The 19,314-nt window shown below is 42.9% G+C and overlaps 1 long non-coding RNA gene across 1 annotated transcript in view; it reads left to right on the top strand.

Annotated features, from left to right (window-relative positions):
• LOC129381701 (uncharacterized) overlaps nt 1-17,061 on the top strand; it is a 35,115-nt gene extending 18,054 nt beyond the window's left edge. The window contains exons 4-5 of the long non-coding RNA XR_008609815.2: nt 14,511-14,611; nt 16,260-17,061. This is a non-coding gene — a long non-coding RNA (uncharacterized lncRNA). The remainder of the gene's footprint in view (nt 1-14,510; nt 14,612-16,259) is intronic.
• The last annotated feature ends 2,253 nt before the right edge of the window (nt 17,062-19,314 follow it).

Below are 19,314 nucleotides of genomic sequence, written 5' to 3'. Positions count from 1 at the left end.
ATGCAGTGAGGTACTAACCTTCCATAAGCTTTAGCTTTTCCGCCGTATACTGAGCAAACTTGTTTTTCAAACGTATAAGTTAGTGGCAGTATAAGTGCAATTGCAGGAGCACTGAAGAAAGCATCCAGTTTGACCCTTTCAGAGAATTTAGTGGAGCTAGTACGCTAACCTTCTAAGGAGGCTAAAGGTTGATTCTTTCTGGGAAAGTAATTTGCCCAAATTCCTTTATCCCTTAGGCGGCTTAGCACCTGTATTTGTACATTTGCAGGCAGAATGGTGCATGCGTCGAATTTCAGGTTTGCAGATAATTCAGGCAAGAGTAACTCGGTGAGGTACTAACTTCTATATGCTGTCGCTTTTGCAGCTATATGCTGATCAAACTCGTTTTTCAAACATGCAGGTTAGTGACAGTATAAGTGCGATTGCAGGAGAAGTGAAGAAAGCGTCCAGTTTGACCCTTTGAGAGAATTGAGTGAAGTGAGCAGACTAAGCTTTTAAGGGGGTTAAAGGCTGATATTTCTCTGCGAAAAGTAATTTGCCCAAATTCGTTTATCGGTTAGGTGAGTTAGCCTCAGTATATACGTCCATTTGCAAGCACAACGATGTATGCGTCGAATTTGAATTTTACAAATAATTCAGTCAAACGGAATGCGGTAAGTTACGAAAACATTCAAAAGCTGTCGTTTTTTCCGCTATTAGGTGAGCAAATTCGTTTTTTAGGCATATAATTTAGTGACAGTATAAGTGCAACTGCAGGAGTAGTGAAATGAGCGTCCAGGTAGAGCCTATCAGCGAATTGATTGAAGCGAATAGGCTAAGCGTCTAGGCTAAAGGCTGATTTTCTTTCTTGCGAAATGTAAGTTGCTCAATCTTGTTTATCAACTAGGCAAGTTTGTATCGGTATACCTACATTTGCAGGCAGAGTTATGTCTGGTTCGAATTTCAGCATTGCAGATCATTCAGTCAAAAGGAATGCAGTGAGGTACTAACTTTCTATAGGCTGTCGTTCATTCCGGTATAAGTTGAGCAAATTCGTTTTTCAGACAAATAGGTTAGTGGCAGTATAAGTGCAATTGCAGGAGTAGTGAAATAGGCGTCCAGGTTGAGCCTTTCAGGGTATTGAGTGAACCATGTAGGCTGAGCTTCTAAGGGGTTAAATACTCATTTTTACTGCCAAAAGAAATTTTGGCCAAATTTTTCAGCCCTTACGTGACATACCATCAGTATTCGTACATTTGCACGCCGAGTGATGCATGCGTCGAATTTGAGCTTTGCAGATAATTCAGGCAAAAGGAATGCAGTGAGGTACTAACTTCTATGGGCTGTCGTTTTTTTTTCAGCTGTAAGTTGAACAAATTCGGTATTCAAATATATAAGTTAGTGGCAGTATAATTTCAATTGCAGGAGTGGTGAAATAGGCGTTCAGTTTAAACCTTTCAGAGAATTGAGTGAAGCGAGTAGGCTGAGCTTCTAAGGGGCTAAAGGCTGATTTTTTTCAGCGAAAAGTAATTTGCCTAAACATGTTTATCTCTTAGGGGACTTGCTATCAGCATTCGTACATTTGCAGGCAGAGTGAGGCATGCGTCGAATTTGAGCTTTGCACTTCGTAACTCAGGGGGCCAACTGCAATGCAAGCTCACTGATCTAAAGAGGCTAATAGAAGGGTGGGTCTAAAAATTAATCTGCAGAAAACTAAAATAATGATTGACATTCTCGGAAGAGAACAGCAGTTTACGATGGGTACCGAGGCACTGGAAGTGGTAAGGGAATACATCTACTTAAGACAGGTAGTGACCGCGGCTCCGGATCATGAGGCGGAAATAATCAGAAGAATAAGAATGGGCTGGGAAGCGTTTGGCAGGCATTTTATGATCATGAACAGCAGGTTGCCATTATCCCTCTAGAGAAAAGTATATAACAGCTGTGTCTTATCAGTACTCACCTACGGGGCAGAGACCTGGAGGCTTACGAAAAGGGTTCTACTTAAATTGAGGATGACGCAACGAGCTATGGAAAGTAGAATGATGGGTGTAACGTTAAGGAATAAGAAAAGAGAAGATTGGGTGAGGGAACAAAGGCGAGTTAATGATATCTTAGTTGAAATGAAGAAAAAGTGCGCATGGGCAGGACACGTAATGAGGAGGGAAGAAAACCGATGATCACTAAGGGTTACGGACTGGATTCCAATAGAAGGGAAGCGTAGCAGATGGCGGCAGAAAGTTAGGTGGGCGGATGAGATTAGGAAGTTTGCAGGGACAGCATCGCCACAATTAGCACATGACCGGTGTAGTTGGAGAAGTGTGGTAGAGGCCTTTGCCCTGCAGTGGGCGTAGCCAGGCTGATGATGATAACAATAGTGATGAGATAGTCAAGGCAAAAAGGAATGCGGTGAGGTACTAACTTCTATAGGCTGTTGCTTTATCAGCTATTAGTTGAGCAAATTCGTATACCGCCAGCTAGTGGCGGTACAAGTGTAATTGCAGGAGCACTGAAATAAGCATCCAGTTTGAACCTTTCAGAGAATTCAATAAAGTGAGTGGGCTGAACTTCTAAAGGGGCTATACAATGATTTTTCTCTGCGAAAAGTTCTTTGCCCTAATTCCTTTATCCCTTAGGCGACTTATCATCAGTACGCGTACCTTTGCAGGAGGAGCAATGCATGCGTCGATTTTGCGCTTTGAAGACAACTCTGGCAAAATGAATGCGGTGAGGTACTAACTACTATAGGCTGTCGTTTTTCAGCCATAATTTGAGCAAATTTGTTTTTCAAACATGTAAGTTAGTGGCAGTATAATTGCAATTGCAGGAGTAGTGAAGTAAGCGTCCAGTTGGAGCCTTTCAGGGAATTGAGTGAACAGGAGTAGGCAGAGCTTCTAAAGAGTGCATAGGCTGATTTTTTTTCTGGGAGAAATAATTTGCCCCAGTTAGTATATTAATTATTCAAGTTAGTATCAGTATACGTATATTTCAAGGCAGACTGAATTATGCTTCAAATTTGTGCTTTGCAGATAATTCAGGCAAAATGAATGTGGTGAGGTACTAACTTCTATAGGCTGTCGGTTTTTCAGCTATAACATGAGCAAATTTGTTTTTCAAACATGTAAGTTAGTGGCAGTATAATTGCAATTGCAGGAGTAGTGAAGTAAGCGTCCAGTTGGAGCCTTTCAGGGAATCGAGTGAACAGGAGTAGGCAGAGAGAGAGAGAGAAAGGCAAAGGAAAGACAGGGAGGTTAACCAGAGATTATCTCCGGTTGGCTACCCTGTACTGGGGGAGGGGCAAGGGGATGCGATAGGTGAGAGAGAGAAGGATTCAAAAAAACTACACACACACGCACGTACACACAAACTGTTTCTGTTAGCACTGTCACGTAGCCCGCAAAGGCGTTCCTAGTGTTATGCAGTGCACCGTACAATCCTGCGTCACGCAGTGAAGTCACAATCTGTCAGAAAGTCCAGTGTCTTTTAAATACCGCAGCAGCGCCTTCATAGCCGATCGCGCTGATGTTCGCGTAGGCCAGTATCCAAGGATCTTGTTTTCTGTCAGTGGGCGCTTGTCCAGTTTGTCTAGGGTGGCTGAGAGGACTGCACTTTGCGGGTCGAAACGAGAGCACTCACAAAGAAGGTGCGCGATTGTTTCATTGCACCCGCAGAAGTCACAAAGTGGGTTGTTAGACATTCCGATAAGAAAGGAGTACGTATTTGAAAATGCTACTCCAAGCCATAGACGAACTAGAAGGGTACAGTCGCGTCGTGGAAGCTCGGGCGGAATACGGCGTTGTAAATTAGGGCCCAGGGTATGAAGTCGTGCACTTGTGAAATCGGATGAATTCCACTGAGCTAATGTCAGGTCGTTTGCCAGTACGGCAAGTTTTTTCGCTGCGTCGGCCCTCGAAAGAGGAATGGCAACGCAGCTGACGCCGTCATGGGCAGATCGGACAGCTGCGTCTGCTCGATCATTGCCGTGTATGCCACAGTAACTAGGCAACCACTGATATATGATATCGTGTCCTTCGTCAACTATGCGATGGTGTACTTCTCTGATCTCTGCGACGAGCTGTTCACGTGATCCATAGCGCAGTGCTGAGAGTACACTCTGTAGGGCTGCCTTGGAATCACAGAAGACTGACCATGCATGGGGTGGTTCCTCCTGAATGAAATGAAGAGCCGCACGCAAGGCTACCAGATCAGCAGCTGTCGTTGATGATACATGCGACGTTTTTAGCTGTATTTCAACGGATCTTGTTGGTATCACCACAGCAGCAGCTGAACTTGCAGATGTGACTGAGCCATCGATGTAAACGTGTACGCGGCCACTGTGCACCTCATGTAAAAGTTCTAATGTGGCCTGCTTCAGGGCAAACGACGGCATGTTAGCCTTCTTAGTGATTCCTGGGATGGTGAGGCGTACTTGAGGTCTGTGCAGGCCCCATAAAGGTGAGGATGGTCTTGCTGCAGGCAAGTAGTTCCATGGCAATGAGGTGCGATTGGCAACAATCATACGACTGATAGTTGCGTGTGTCCTTTCTGCGGGTAGAGCTGCAAGGTGGTGAGAAGGTAGTCGGGCAACGTGGCGAATATGCGCTCTGAGAGCGTCGGTTACCAAGTACGTTGATATTGGGTGATCTCGAGCTATAACAATCGTTGCCGCTGTAGACGCACACCTCGGAAGACCGAGACACGTCCGAGACACGTAGTAGGCAGAGCTTCTAAGGAGTGCATAGGCTGATCTTTTTTTTCTGGGAAAGGTAATTTGCCCCAGTTAGTATATTAATTATTGAAGTTAGCATCAGTATGCGTATATTTGAAGGCAGAGTGAATTATGCTTCAAATTTGTGCTTTGCAGATAATTTAGGCAAAATGAAGGTGGTGAGGTACTAAATTCTATAGGCTGTCGGTTTTTCAGCTATAAGTTGAGCAAATTTGTTTTTCAAACATGTAAGTTAGCGGCAGTATAATTGTAGTTTCAGGAGTAGTAAAGTAAGCGTCCAGATGGAGCCTTTCAGGGAATTTAGTGAACAGGAGTAGGCAGAGTTTCTAAGGAGTGCATAGGCTGATTTTTTTTTTCTGGTAAAGGTAATTTGCCCCAGTTAGTATATTAATTATTGAAGTTAGTATCAGGATACGTATATTTGAAGGCAGAGTGAATTATGCTTCAAATTTGTGCTTTGCAGATAATTCAGGCAAAATGAATGCGGTGAGGTACTAATTTCTGTAGGCTGTCGCTTTTTCAGATATAAGTGGAGGAAATTTGTTTTTCAGGCATGTGAGTTGCAGTATAATTGCAATTGCAGGAGTAGTGATGTAAGCATTCAGTTTGAGCCTTTCATGGAAGTGAGTAAACACGAGTAGGCAGAACTTCTAAGGAGTCCGTAGGCTGATTTCTTTTCTGGGAAAAGTAATTTGCCCCAGTTAGTATATCATTATTCAAGTTAGTATCAATATATGTATATTTGAAGGCAGAGTGAATTATGCTTCAAATTTGTGCTTTGCAGATAATTCAGTCAAAATGAATGCGCTGAGGTACTAATTTCTATAGGGTGTCGCTTTTTCAGATATAAGTGGAGGAAATTTGTTTTTCAAACATGTGAGTGGCAGTATAATTGCAATTGCAGGAGTAGTGAAGTAAGCGTCCAGTTAGTCTTTCAGGGAATTGAGTGAACAGGAGTAGGCAGAGCTTCTACGGAGTGCATAGGCTGATTTCTTTTCTGGGAAAAGTAATTTGCCCCAGTTAGTATATTGTTTATTCAAGTTAGTATCAACATACGTATATTTGAAGGCAGAGTAAATTATGCTTCAAACTTGTGCTTCGGAAATAATTCAGGCAAAATTAGTGTGGTGAGGTACTATATTCTATAGGCTGTCGGTTTTTCAGCTATAAGTTGAGCAAATTTGTTTTACAAACATGGAAGTTTGCCGCAGTATAATTGCAATTGCAGGAGTAGTGAAGTAACCATCCAGTTGGAGCCTTTCAGAGAATTGAGAGAACAGGAGTAGGCACAGCTTCTAAGGAGTGCATAGGCTGATTTCTTTTCTGGGAAAATTAATTTGCCCCAGTTACTATATTAATTATTCAAGTTAGTATCAATATACGTATATTTAAAGGCAGAGTGAATTATGCTTCAAATTTGTGCTTTGCACATAATTCAGACAAAATGAATGTGGCGAGGTAATAACTTCTATAGGCTGTCGGTTTTTCAGCTAGAAGTTGAGCAAACTTGTTTTTCAAACATGTAAGTTAGTGGCAGTATAATTGCAATTGCAGGAGTAGTCAAGCAAGCGTCCAGTTGAAGTCTTTCAGGGAATTATGTGAACAGGAGTAGCCAGAGCTTCTAAGGAGTGCATAGGCTGAGTTATTTTCTGGGAAAGGTAATTTGCCCCAGTTAGTATAATTATTATTCAAGTTAGTATCAGTATAGGTATATTTGAAGGCAGAGTGAAGTATGCTTCAAATTTGTGCCTTGCAGATAATTCAGCCAAAATTATTGTGGTGAGGTACTATATTCTATAGGCTGTCGGTTTTTCAGCTATAAGTTGAGCAAATTTGTTTTTCAAACATGTGAGTGGCAGTATAATTGCAATTGCAGGAGTAGTGAAGTAAAGGTCCAGTTGGAGCCTTTCAGGGAGTTGAGTGAACAGGAGTAACCAGAGCTATTAAGGAGTGCATAGGCAGATTTTTTTCTGGGGAAAGTAATTTGCACCAGTTAGTAAATTAATTGTTCAAGTTAGTATCAATATACGTATATTTGAAGGCAGAGTGAATTATGATTCAAATTTGTGGATTTCTGATAATTCAGACAAAATGAATGTGGTGAGGAATTAGCTTCTATAGGCTGTCGGTTTTTCAGCAAGAAGTTGAGCAAATTTGTTTTTTAAACATGTAAGTTAGTGGCAGTATAATTGCAATTGCAGGAGCAGTGAAGTAAGCGTCCAGTTAAAGACTTTCAGGGAATTGAGTGAACAGGAGTAGGCAGACCTTCTAAGGAGTGCATAGGCTGATATCTTTTCTGGGAAAAGTAATTTGCCCCAGTTAGTCTATTAATTATTCAAGTTAGTGTCAATATACGTATATTTCAAGGTAGAGTGAATCATGCTTCGAATTTGTGCTTTGCACATGATTCAGACAAAATGAATGTGGTGAGGTATTAACTTCTATAGGCAATCGATTTTTCAGCTATGAGTTGAGCAAACTTGTTTTTCAAACATTTAAGTCAGTGGCAGTATAATTGCAATTGCAGGAGTAGTGAAGTAAGCGTCCAGTTAGTCTTTCAGGGAATTGAGTGAACAGGAGTAGGCAGAGCTTCTAAGGAGTGCATAGGCTGATTTCTTTTCTGGGAAAGGTAATTTGCCCGAGTTAGTATAATTATTATTCAAGTTAGTATACGTATATTTGAAGGCAGAGTGAATTATGCTTCAGATTTGTGTTTCGCAGATAATGCAGCCGAAATTAATGTGGTGAGGTACTATATTCTGTAGGCTGTCGGTTTTTCTGCTTTAAGTTGAGCAAATTTCTTTTCAAACATGGAAGTTATCGGCAGTATAATTGCAATTCCAGGAGTAGTGAAGTAAGCGTCCAGTTGGAGCCGTTCAGGGAATTGAGTGAACAGGAGTAACGAGAGCTTTTAAGGAGTGCATAGGCAGATTTTTTTTCTGGGGAAAGTAATTTGCACCAGTTATTGTATTATTCAAGTTAGTATCTATATACGTATATTTCAGAGTGAACTATGCTGCAAATTTGCGCTGTGCAGATAATTCAGACAAAATGAATATTGTGAGGTACTAACTTCTATAGGCTGTCGGTTTTTCATCTATGCGTTGAGCAAATTTGTTGTTTAAAATGTAAGTTTGTGGCTGTATAATTGCAATTGCAGGAGTAGTGAAGTAAGCGTCCAGTTAGTCTTTCAGGGAATTGATTGAACACGAGAATGCAGAGCATCTAGGGAGTGCATAGGCTGATTTCTTTTCTAGGAAAAGTAATTTGCCCCAGTTAGTATATTAATTGTTCAAGTTAGTATCAATATACGTATATTTGAAGGCAGAGTGAATTATGCTTCAAGTTTGTGCTTTGCAGATAATTCAGCAAAATGAATGTATTGAGGTACTATATTCTATCGGCTGTCGGTTTTTCAGCTATAAGTTGAGCAAACTTGTTTTTCAAACATTTAAGTTAGTGGCAGTATAATTGCAATTGCAGGAGTAGTGAAGTAAGCGTCCAGTTGAAGTCTTTCAGTGAATTGAGTGAACAGGAGTAGGAAGAGCTTCTAAGGAGTGCATAGGCTGATTTCTTTTCTGGGAAAGGCAATTTGCCCCAGTTAGTATAATTATTATTCAAGTTAGTATACGTATATTTGAAGGCAGAGTGAATTGTGCTTCAAATTTGTGTTTTGCAGATAATGCAGCCGAAATTAATGTGGTGAGGTACTATATTCTGTAGGCTGTCGGTTTTTCTGCTTTAAGTTGAGCAAATTTGTTTTTCAAACATGGAAGTTATCGGCAGTATAATTGCAATTGCAGGAGTAGTGAAGTAAGCGTCCAGTTGGAACCCTTCAAAGAATTGAGTAAACAGGAGTAGGCTGAGCTTCTAAGGGGTGCAGAGACTGATTTTTTTTTCTGCGAAAAATAATTTGCCCCAGCTAGTATATCAATTATTCAAGTTAGTATCAGTATACGTACGTTTGAAGGCAGAGTGAATTATGCTTCAAATTTGAGCCCTGCAGATAATTCAGCCAAAAGGAATGCAGTGAGTGCTAACTTTCTGTATTCAATGTTTTTCCGCTGTGTGTTTAGCAAACTCTTTTTCAAACATATTAGTCGCAGTATAAGTGCAATTCCGGGAGCAGTGAAGCAAGCATCCAGTTTGACCCTATGAGAGAATTTAGTGAAGCGAGTAGGCCAAGCTTCTAAGGAGGCTAAAGGCTGATTCTTTTCTGCGAAAAGTAATTTGCCCAAATTCATTTATCCCTTAGGCGACTTACCATCAGTATTCGTACATTTGTCGGCAGAAAGATGTGTACCTCGAATTTTAGCTTTAAAGATGTGTCAGTCAAAGGGAAAGCGGTGAGGTACAAACTTTCAATAGGCTGTCGTTTATTCCGCTATAAGTTGAGCAAGTTCGTTTTACAAACAATTAAGTTAGTGGCAGTATAATGCAATTGCAGGAGTAGTGAAACAAGCGTCCAGTTTTAGTGTTTGAGAGAATATAATGAAAAGGAGTGCAGTGAGCTTCTTAGAGGGTTCTTGGGTGATTATGTTTGCGAAAAGTAGTTTCCCCTAATTTGTTTATCACTTAGGCAAGGTGAGTGAACAGCACTGAGTTCAGATTCGAACAGGCTATAGCCTAGCGTTTTTTTTTCTTTTTGTGCGATAGCTAAAATGCGCCTATTCGTTTGTCAATTTTTAGGTTGGTATTAGCATATTTCATTTGCACGGGGCGTATTGTATGCTTAGAAATTCAGCTTTTCAGAGAATTGGGGGAACAGGAGCCCGTCGAAGACCTAATGGGCTATAGGCTGATGCTTTTACCCAAACTGATTTTGGGAAATTGGGTTTTCAGTCATGTAAATTAGCTGAGTGTAAATGCGTTTGCTCAGGCAGTGTTGTACGCATGCAATTGGAGCTTTTCAAAGATATGAGTGAACAGCAATGAGTTGAGATTCGAACAGGCTATAGCCTAGCGTTTTTTCCTTTTTGTGCGATACCTAATATGCGCCTATTCGTTTGTCAATTGTGTAGGTTAGTATCAGCATGAGTTCACTTGCACGGGGCGTAATCTATCCTTAGAAATTCAGCTTTTCAGAGAATTGGGGGAACAGGAGCCTGTCGAAGACTTAATGGGCTATAGGGTGATGCTTTTAACCACAACTCATTTGGGCAAATTGGTTTTTAATTCATGTAAATTAGCCTGAGCGTAAATGCGTTTGCTGAGGCAGTGTTGTATGCATCCAATTGGAGCTTTTCAGAGATATCAGTGAACAGCAATGAGTTGAGATGCGAACAGGCTATAGCCTAGCGTTTTATTTTTTTGTGATAGCAATATGTGCATATTCGTTTGTCAATCATTGAGGTTAGTGTCACCGTATGTTCATTTGCACGGGGCGTAATGTATGCTTAGAAATTCAGCTTTGCAGAGAATTGGGGAAACAGGAGCCCATCGAAGACCTAATGGGCTATAGGCTGATGCTTTTAACCACAACTCATTTGGGCAAATTGGTTTTTAATTCGTGTAAATTAGCCTGAGTGTAAATGCGTTTGCTGAGACAGTGTTTTATGCATCCTATTTGAGCTGTTCAGAGATATGAGTGAACAGCAGTGCGTTGATATAGGAACAGGCTATAGCTTGGTGTTTTTTTTTTTGCCCGGTAACTAATATGTGCATATTCGTTTATCAATCATTTAGGTCAGTGTCAGCATATGTTCGTTTGCAGGGGTGCGTTAGGTGCGGGTAGATATTTAGCGTTAAGAAAAGTGAGAGAACAGGAGTGCGTCGAATTTAGAATGGGCTATAGGCTGATGTTTTTAACCACAACTCATTTGGGCAAATTGGTTTTTGAGTAATGTAAGTTAGCGTGAGTGTAATTGGATTTGCTGAGGCAGTGTTGTATTCATCCAATTTGAGCTTTTAAGGTGTGTTTGTGAACAGCAATTTCTTAGATTGGTACAGGGTACAGCCTTGGTGTTTTTTCTGCGGTAACTAATTTGTCCAAATTCATTTGTCAATTGTTTGTGTTAGTTTAGTATATATGCATATGCAAGGGGCTTATTGTATGCGTCGATATTCAGGTGTTCATAGAAGTGAGGGAACGGGAGCACGTCGAGGTTCTAATCGGCCATAGGCTGATGTTTTTTTTTAACCACGACAGCTCATTTGGACAAATTGGTTTTTCAATCATGTATGTTACCGTGAGTTTAATTGCGTTTGCTGGGGCACTGTTGTATGCATCCAATTCGAGCTTTTCAGATATTTAAGTGAGCAACAGTGCGTTGAGATTCGAGGAGCCTTGCGTTTTTTTTTCCGCGGTAACTAATTTATCCAAATTCGTTTGCCAATCGCTTAAGTTAGCTTTAGTATATGCATGTTGAAGGCGCTTAATGAATGCGTCGATATTAAAGTTTTCATAAAAATGACGGAACAAGAGCGAGTTTATGTACTAATGGCCCATAGGCTGATGTTTTTTACAACTCATTCGGGCAAATTGGTTTTTCAATCATTTAAGTCACCGTGAGTGTAATTGCGTTTATTGAGGCAGTGTTGTATGCATCCAATATAGCCTTTCTGAGATTTTATTGCGCAGCAGTGCGTTGAGATTGGCGTTTTTTTTAGCAGTAAGTGATCTGTCCAAATTCGTTAATGAAGCGTTTAAGTTAGTGTCAGGATATGTTAACTTGCAGAGGGGGTAGTATGCGTCGTAATTAAGCTTTTCAAAGAAATGAGGGTACAGGAGCGCATCGAGGTTCTAATAGGCTATATGTTTGTTTTTTACCACAACAGCTGACTTGGCAAATTGATTTTTCAATCATTTTGGTTACCGTGAGTGTAAATGCATTTGCTGAGGTAGTGTTTGATGCATCCAATTTGAGCTTTCCAAAGATATGAGTGAACAGCAGTGCTTTGAGATTCAAATGGACTATTGCCTGATGTTTTTCTCAGCGATAACTTATTTGTGCAAATTCGTTCATCGATGTGTTAGTTTCAGTGGACGTGCGCTCTCAGGGGGCGTGATGAATGCTTCGACTTTGAGCTTCCCGGGCACACGGGGGCACCCGGAGAAACCGGGGACTCAAAGGCGCTGGTTCTCCACCTATATGAGTCCCCGGGCACCCGGAGAAACCGGTGACTCAAAGGCGCTGGTTCTCCACCTATATGAGTCCCCGGGCACCCGGAGAAACCGGGGACTCAAAGGCGCTGGTTCTCCACCTATATGAGTCCCCGGGCACCCGGAGAAACCGGGGACTCAAAGGCGCTGGTTCTCCACCTATACGAGTCCGTGGGCACACGGAGAAGCCGTCTAACGCGATAAATGAACGATTAGGCAAAGAATAATTTTCCCCTTAAAATTAAAAAAATGGTAAGCCCATGGAAACATCATTTTTCCAACAAAATATAAAGTGTCTCTAAGGCGCTGGTTCTCCCCAAATACGAGTCCCCGGGACACGCAGAAGCCGTCTAACGCGATAAATGAACGATAAGGCAAAGAATGATTTTCCCCTTAAAATTAATAAAATGGTAGGCCTATAGCCCATGAAAACATCATTTTTCCAACAAAAAATAAAGTGCCTCTAAGGCGCTGGTTCTCCGCAAATAAGAGTCCCCGGGGACACGCAGAAGCCGTCTAACGCGATAAATGAACGATTAGGCAAAGAATAATTTCCCCTTAACAAGGGCTGGGCAGGCTTTCAAGCGGGCTATAGGCTCATGTTCTTCCTCGACAATGATTTTCCGTAAATTCCAGTGTCCTTCGCTTTAATTAGTGTTGGTGTACGGGTATTTGCAGTGGTAATGATATGTCCTTCCAGTAAAGTATTTAGAGAAGTCAGAAGAGGGCTGGGCGTACATTCTAACAACCTTTAATAAGCTATGCTTTACCACCGCAATATTTTTCATAAATTTTTGTATTGCCTTTAATTAGGGTCAATGTATGTGAATTTGCAGACGTCGTCAAGTCTGTCCAAGTGCAGCTCTTTAGTTAAATACAAGGAGGGCTGGGCAGACATTCTAGCGGGCTATAGGCTCATGTTTTTCGTCGACCATGATTTTGCGTAAATTCCAGTGTCCTTCGCTTTAATTAGTGCTGGTTAATTAGTGCTTTAATTTTGCAGTGGTAATGATATGTCCTTCCAGTAAAGTATTTAGAGAAGTCAGAAGAGGGCTGAGCGTACATTCTAACAACCTTTAGTAAGCTATGTTTTACCTCCGCAATATTTTTCCTACATTTTTGTATTGCCTTTAATTAGGGGCAAGGTATGTGAATTTGCTGAAGTCATCAAGTCTGTCCAGGTGCAGCTTTTTAGTTAAATACAAGGAGGGCTGGACACACTTTCAAGCGGGCTATAGGCTCATGTTCTTCCTCGACAATGATTTTGCGTAAATTCCAGTATTCCTCGCTTTAATTAGTGTTGGTATATGTGTATTTGCAGTGGTGATGATATGGCCTTCCATTTAAAGTATTTAGAGTAGTCAGAAGACGGCTGGGCGTATATTCTAACAACCTTTATTAAGCTATGCTTTACCTCAGCAATATTTTTTCTAAATGTTTGTATTCCCTTTAGTTAGTGTCAGTATATTTGAATTTGCAGAAGTTGCCACGTGTATCCAGGTGCAGCTTTTTAGTTAAATACACAGACGACTGGGCAGACATCCTAACGGGCTGAATTATATTTGCGTCCCGTTTTCGTAGTGATATTTTCGTCCCGTTACAACTTTTTAGAGAAGGGAGAACAAGGCTGGAAAGGCATTCTAGCGGGCTATAGGCTTACGTATTTTTCCACGACAATTCTTTTTTTTCGTTAAGTGGTGTGTTTGGTTAGTGTCGCTGTATTTGGATTTACAGAAGCTGTGACGTGCGTCCACGCAATTGACAAATGAATATGTTGGTGGCGCCTAACTTTTATGCATTTGGATATCGCCGAATGTTCAACGAAACTCGAACCTTGCATGTTTTTAACCGTCAAGTGTGGTGAGAGAGATAGTTCAGGTAGAATGAAATATGCTGTGGAGTTTGTGATGCGTTATCGTCACATGACTCTTGTTGTTCTGTCACTTGTGGAATAACGCTATCATTGAGTGCATTGCTTCGGCCATTCTGCACAAACTGTAATTTTGTGCTTCAATACTGCGTTTTTCTACCTGTGACCATCTCTGTTGCTTGCCCTACCTGGCCATTTGTTCTCGCCGTAATTATCAATCAGAAAGGGCTACTTGAGGATGTACTCAGGTATATTTTCCGTGGTTAGTTTTTCTGCAAACGAAATTGTAACCCATTGTTTCTGACATCCAAAAATTCTACTGAGCCGGGCTCCTCTTCAAGGTCCTTTACTCTAGTTAACAAAGCCGTTGCCACGGCTTTTGAAATGCTGCAAACTTAGAACATCTTAAATTGTACAAACAAGGAAATATAGAATATTGCGAACTCAATATTTATGGATTCACACTTCACTTATATATTAATGTAGTTGGTGAAGCGGCCAGAGAAATGGCACAGGCCACTGATAGGCTGCAGTTCAGCTGTACATTCAGTTCCAGTGTGGGTTAGCAACAACGAAGGAAAGTAAATGACAACCATGGTGTTGGATAGGGAATTTCAGTGAAGCATTGAACCTAAATGCAGCGCAGTCAATATCACTGAAGAATTCAGTGAGAAGCACGCTCAGCCCTGGGATGGTCATTACTGTCCAAGGGCAATAGATGTGAGGCGTGGGTGGATTAGCAATGATGGAGTATGTGACAGGAATGCGAAGTGGATTTGCCTATTACATATTTGGGGAGTTTGAATGCTGTGTTGAATAAAATGAAATAGTTTGCAGGCTTGTTGCGGAGCAGGCAGGAAGCTGTACGTCGGGCTGAAGGAAGCAGTTGACGTATTTGTTGTAAACTGAAATCTCCGTGACATCCACAAAGGTGAGATACGTGCGAACCGTTGCCTGTGGGCATTTAGAATAGCAGTGTGAACGGTATGACTGATTGGTATGAATTCGCGCGGTATTGAGGGTGGGCGAATATTTGAAAATATTAGATAGCAACTTGGGTATTTTTCGATTCACTTCAGTCGTCTAATCAAATTGTCAAACTTTCTGAGTACAGTATTTTTCCAATATTTCTCGAGTAGTTTCAAATTCGCAAATCTGTGATCAAATATACTATTCGAGCAAGAGCACTGTTACATTTTTCCCGCAGCCATATTAGGCATACAAGTGAAGTTACGCAATGAAGCAGGCTGTGTAGCTGTACGAGCCTATACAGTCTTTGAGAACTTAATGTTGCCAAAGGGGATAAAAAACGATGTTTTCCCTCGAATATTAAGTATCCAATGCTATTGTACAACCTTTTGTTGATATCTTGTGACGTGTACACCTTTTCTCGTCAAACTGGAATTAGAAAGACGTTGGCCTGAGCCACTGTAGCTGTAGGTGAGGGACATTCTTACACAAGTCAATTTGCACAGTTTGTGTCAGAATGGTGGGAAACTATTCTGAATGGAGTTGTTTCATGAAACAATTTGTTTCATTTTCCTCATACTGCTGCTCACCGAGAGCAACATGTAACACAGTAGTATGCCAGGTTACGCTACAGGCATTCCGATCGATTATTTTCTGGTCACGTTGCTGTTTACGCTGATGGTACAGCGGTTAAAATGGGAAATGCAGCCGAATAGCAAAAAAATTAGGCCTTCATGTCAACCGCATGGAATTTCTGGAGTGCCTATCGTTAAGCTAGCTTGATGTGTGCCTTGCAGTCGGAGGGGATAAAAAGCACTCGTTTCAGTATCAGAATCCACATACTGGGCCGATTCATTACTAGGACTCATGCTTTTTACAAACTTTGGCTACCCTCACAAAGCAGTAGTATGCCACTGACAACTCAATATTTGAAATATTCTAAGTTATATCCTATTAATAGGATGGCCAATAAGATGGCTCATATTTCCAGGCTAGAATTCTCCCGCATGGAGCACGTGGGTTGCGCTGCGTGCATGTCACCGAACGTCACGTGGTTTCGCGCGAGAACTTTGCGGCGTTCGAAGGTTTAGATAATGGCTCTTCGTCCAGTTTCTCTGAACGGTGCCATTTGTATCCTTGCTGGGCGATGTGCATTGTGATATTTCCTCGTAGACAGTTTAGGCCACGTTCTTTCTAAATTTTTTGAAAGTTATGATGTGTTGTATCTTCAATATCACTGTTGTTTACCGTACATGTTGAATCATACGTTTTCTTTTTTGGGGGGGACTTGTAACCACACGTTGTCATTAACAATAAAAAGGTACCTTTCACTGTGTCGATGAGTAGCCTGTTAGGTACTGTACATTAATAAATAGATACATAAATAAATAGGTTAATAATCAATTTTTCTATTATCTTATATCCATGGTCGGCCCACTGTGACCGGCGCTAGGAACCAGGGTCCGTAAATTTCCTCTTCCCATTGTCGATAGCACCTACCGTCTATCGAACAGTAGGCAAAATCCTGAAAACTGAGGAAAACAGGCCGCGATCAATTTTTTTCTGCCTGAAGGTGTTCGCAGCCCTCTAATTATTTTTTTCACGTTCAGAGCAATGTGCTCATCGTCAGTGGCGATGATGGCGAGGACCTCCCCACCACGGACTTGGAACGACAATCCCTCGATCGGGAGCAACTTGCTGCCGGACCGCCGAACAGCCGCTGACCCAGGCTGGAGAAGTTCAACTGGAACGTCAAGTATCGAACCGGCGTCAGAGTGGCCACATCTATCATCACGACAACGAGGCAACTGACACCATTGCTGGAAATCCCGACAAACGCCTGGTTACGCACACACATACACAAAAATAAAGACTCAAAACAGCGCTGGCCACAAGGCCAGAAGAATACGACGATGGCGGCGTTCAGCGCCGATGACGTGCAAGACAACTCGCGCTTTCGTACCGCGAGTCTAACTAATGAGTATTTGCGGGGTAGATCTTCGGTAGCCTCAGGAGATGTTAGGGCGGGTCATTCAAATAGAGCTCGGTAACACAGGCTTACGGAGTTACCCTGTTGGTAACGGCAGAGGAAACGCGACGAGCGAAACGTTGGTGGATGGCATGAATGGCCCAAAGAACGGAAAACCACGCACGACGGCAAAATGTGATGTTCACGGGAGCGTATTCGCGCAATGTGTTCTTCATCCAGTCACCAAGGTGTTTTTGCACCCTTTTAACCCAGTACTGCACAACGCAGATTCTGTATAGTGCGCGTTTGAGGCTTCGTAATTTAAATTTGCGCACGTGGAACACAAGTAGTCGTATTAATTCACCATCAGGGCATTTTTGTGTCCACTACATGACGAAGGCCTCTCCCAGCGATCTCTCGTTACGGCTAGGAGGAGAGGGAGGATGAGGAGGAGGAGGAGGAGGAGGAGGAGGAGGAGGAGGAGGAGGAGGAGGGGGGGAAGGACGAGATCCGTTGAACATCCCGAAGCTAGCCTGTTTTCTTTACTGAAGTCAAGTGGTGCCTTCACTCAATTCGTGAATTCGTTAGAGCCATGTGGCTGTTTTGATTAGGTTCGAATCTAATTGCAAACGAGTGCTTGCTGAACTTACTCTCAGTACAAATGTGTCCTCCAAGACGAGAAATAGATCAAATTCTAGGAATTTTCTTTGATGTAGAAATGTGTTTCGGCATTACAGGGTTAACTACTCCCTAATAGTATTCGCGTTAGTGTTGTGTGCTTTGAACAAGCTCTGCAAAGTAAGTATTTGGAGACTTCCGCAACCAGAGGTCTCGTTAACGGACAACGAAGTCTGGTCGGACACGTTACTTATAATACCATTCACAGGGAATCTTGTGGACTCTCCAGAGGTTGAGTACGCTGAAAAAAAAAAAAAATTACGCGATGGCTTATGACGCGCGCGCCTGAACTGGTGCCTATCGATTGTGTAGCCGGTAGTTAACCGTGCCACTGGCATTATGCGCGAGCTAAGCAATCTCAGAATTAGAGATGCTTCGATTGACGATTTCAGTTTAGCGTTTGCAACCGAAGAATAGCATTACGTACGTAAAGAAATGTCGTCGACCCTTCACACGTTCTGAACGTTAGTCTGGTTCTGCGGTTTGCGTGCGCTATGATAACGTACGGTATTTGACGAGTTTCAGGTTCGGACGTCTGCGTACGCTTAGTAGCGTCGAACATGCTCCAGCTTAAGCGTATGTTCTGATAACCGCTCTCTGAGACTCGTTTGTCGCCAGTACCTATAAAACTGAGTTTGCGCTTCCTCTGAACTCTCCTGAAACGTTAGCGCATAGCTCCTGCAATTTCAGAGATCAGCCTGCGATTCCGGCGCCCGTAGGCCTAACCAGACTCTTCTCCATAGCAACGGCGAGGTATTTGCTAGTGGGTAGTCTTGGCGTGGATACGTTCGGCACGAGGCACCAGACGGCGGTCTGTTTTGTGGACTCCTTGCGTTTCTGTTCTAGTGCGGTAAACTGACAGTCTTCAAAGGATGCACAGCGTGACGTCCCACAAATCAGATTACGTTTAACGTACGGATGTCTGCAAACTCTCTTCTAAAACCGTGTGATCGTTTGGTGCTCTACTGTAGTTCTACAGCGTGCATTTCTCGGGTGCCCTGTCCTTCGGCTAAGCCCAAGCGTGCAGCTGTTCATTCCGAAGGCTTCCTTAAAGATGTATGTTCTGCGTCTAAAATGAGGACAGTCTTTCTCGAGCAGCTACCGCCTTTCCGCTCTTGCAGAGCTGAGATTGAAGTGTTTTTGTGTGCGCGCGCGCGCACGCTGTTTCACACAACCAGAAAAATGGTTTGCCTCGTGTAAGAACGTTTACTGGCTTCGAAATAAACTTGCCTTGAATTAACGCCGTGCGTGTCCAGTCTGACTATTTTCCTCACGAATGTCTCGCATACGAATGATGCGTTCACTACCTACAAAATAACGCATCCGTACTTCCCGTGTACATCACGTTGCCGTGGACAAAATGGCACCAGTCAAGCGTATGTAATGGTTGGAGTGCATTAGAGGCAAGACCCTGTTACTCTACGCCGCGGCAAAGTCGTCGACGAACAGTGTAGCGTCACCGCGCAGCCAGCGTGACTGGCGGCTTCCTGTGCGCATAAGCATGGCCAGAGCGGGGTGGAGCACGTCTTGTCTCGTCGGCAGAACGAACTGTGAGAGCATGGGCGGCGACAACGGCCTAGCTGGCCAAGCTACTGGTCGACAAAAAAACTGTAAACGGTGTGCCGTTCCGGTGGTCTAGCGGCCTGAGTGTTGATCTCGTATCCTTCAGGACGGCAGTTCGAATCCCGTTGCCTGCATCGCTGAAAAAAAAAAGGCAGCGATGCCGGGGCTCAAAGTGCCATCCATGAAGGTTCGAGGTGGACCGTTAAGGCTGGGTCTCGGACCCTAGAGGACCTCCTGCATCGTAGTACCGGCGTACGCATGGCCAGTGCGCGGATTGAAGGCGGTGCGGACGTCGGCACAACGACACAGGTGGCCCCCTGGGATCTACGTCGCCGTGCAGCTGGCTGGCGGAACTGGGAGTTCCGGCACCCAGCTGTGCCCTCGGCCGCCGGAATGTGGCGGATAAGAGGGAGTTTTGTGTCATGGTGCACACAATTTCCTCTCGCTATCCCCCG

This window comes from Dermacentor andersoni, chromosome 11 (genome assembly GCF_023375885.2).
Source record: "Dermacentor andersoni chromosome 11, qqDerAnde1_hic_scaffold, whole genome shotgun sequence".
In the NCBI taxonomy this organism is placed as follows: domain Eukaryota; kingdom Metazoa; phylum Arthropoda; class Arachnida; order Ixodida; family Ixodidae; genus Dermacentor; species Dermacentor andersoni.
The sequence above is the reverse complement of the archived record's forward strand: the minus strand, read 5'-3'. Positions and strand labels throughout refer to the sequence as shown.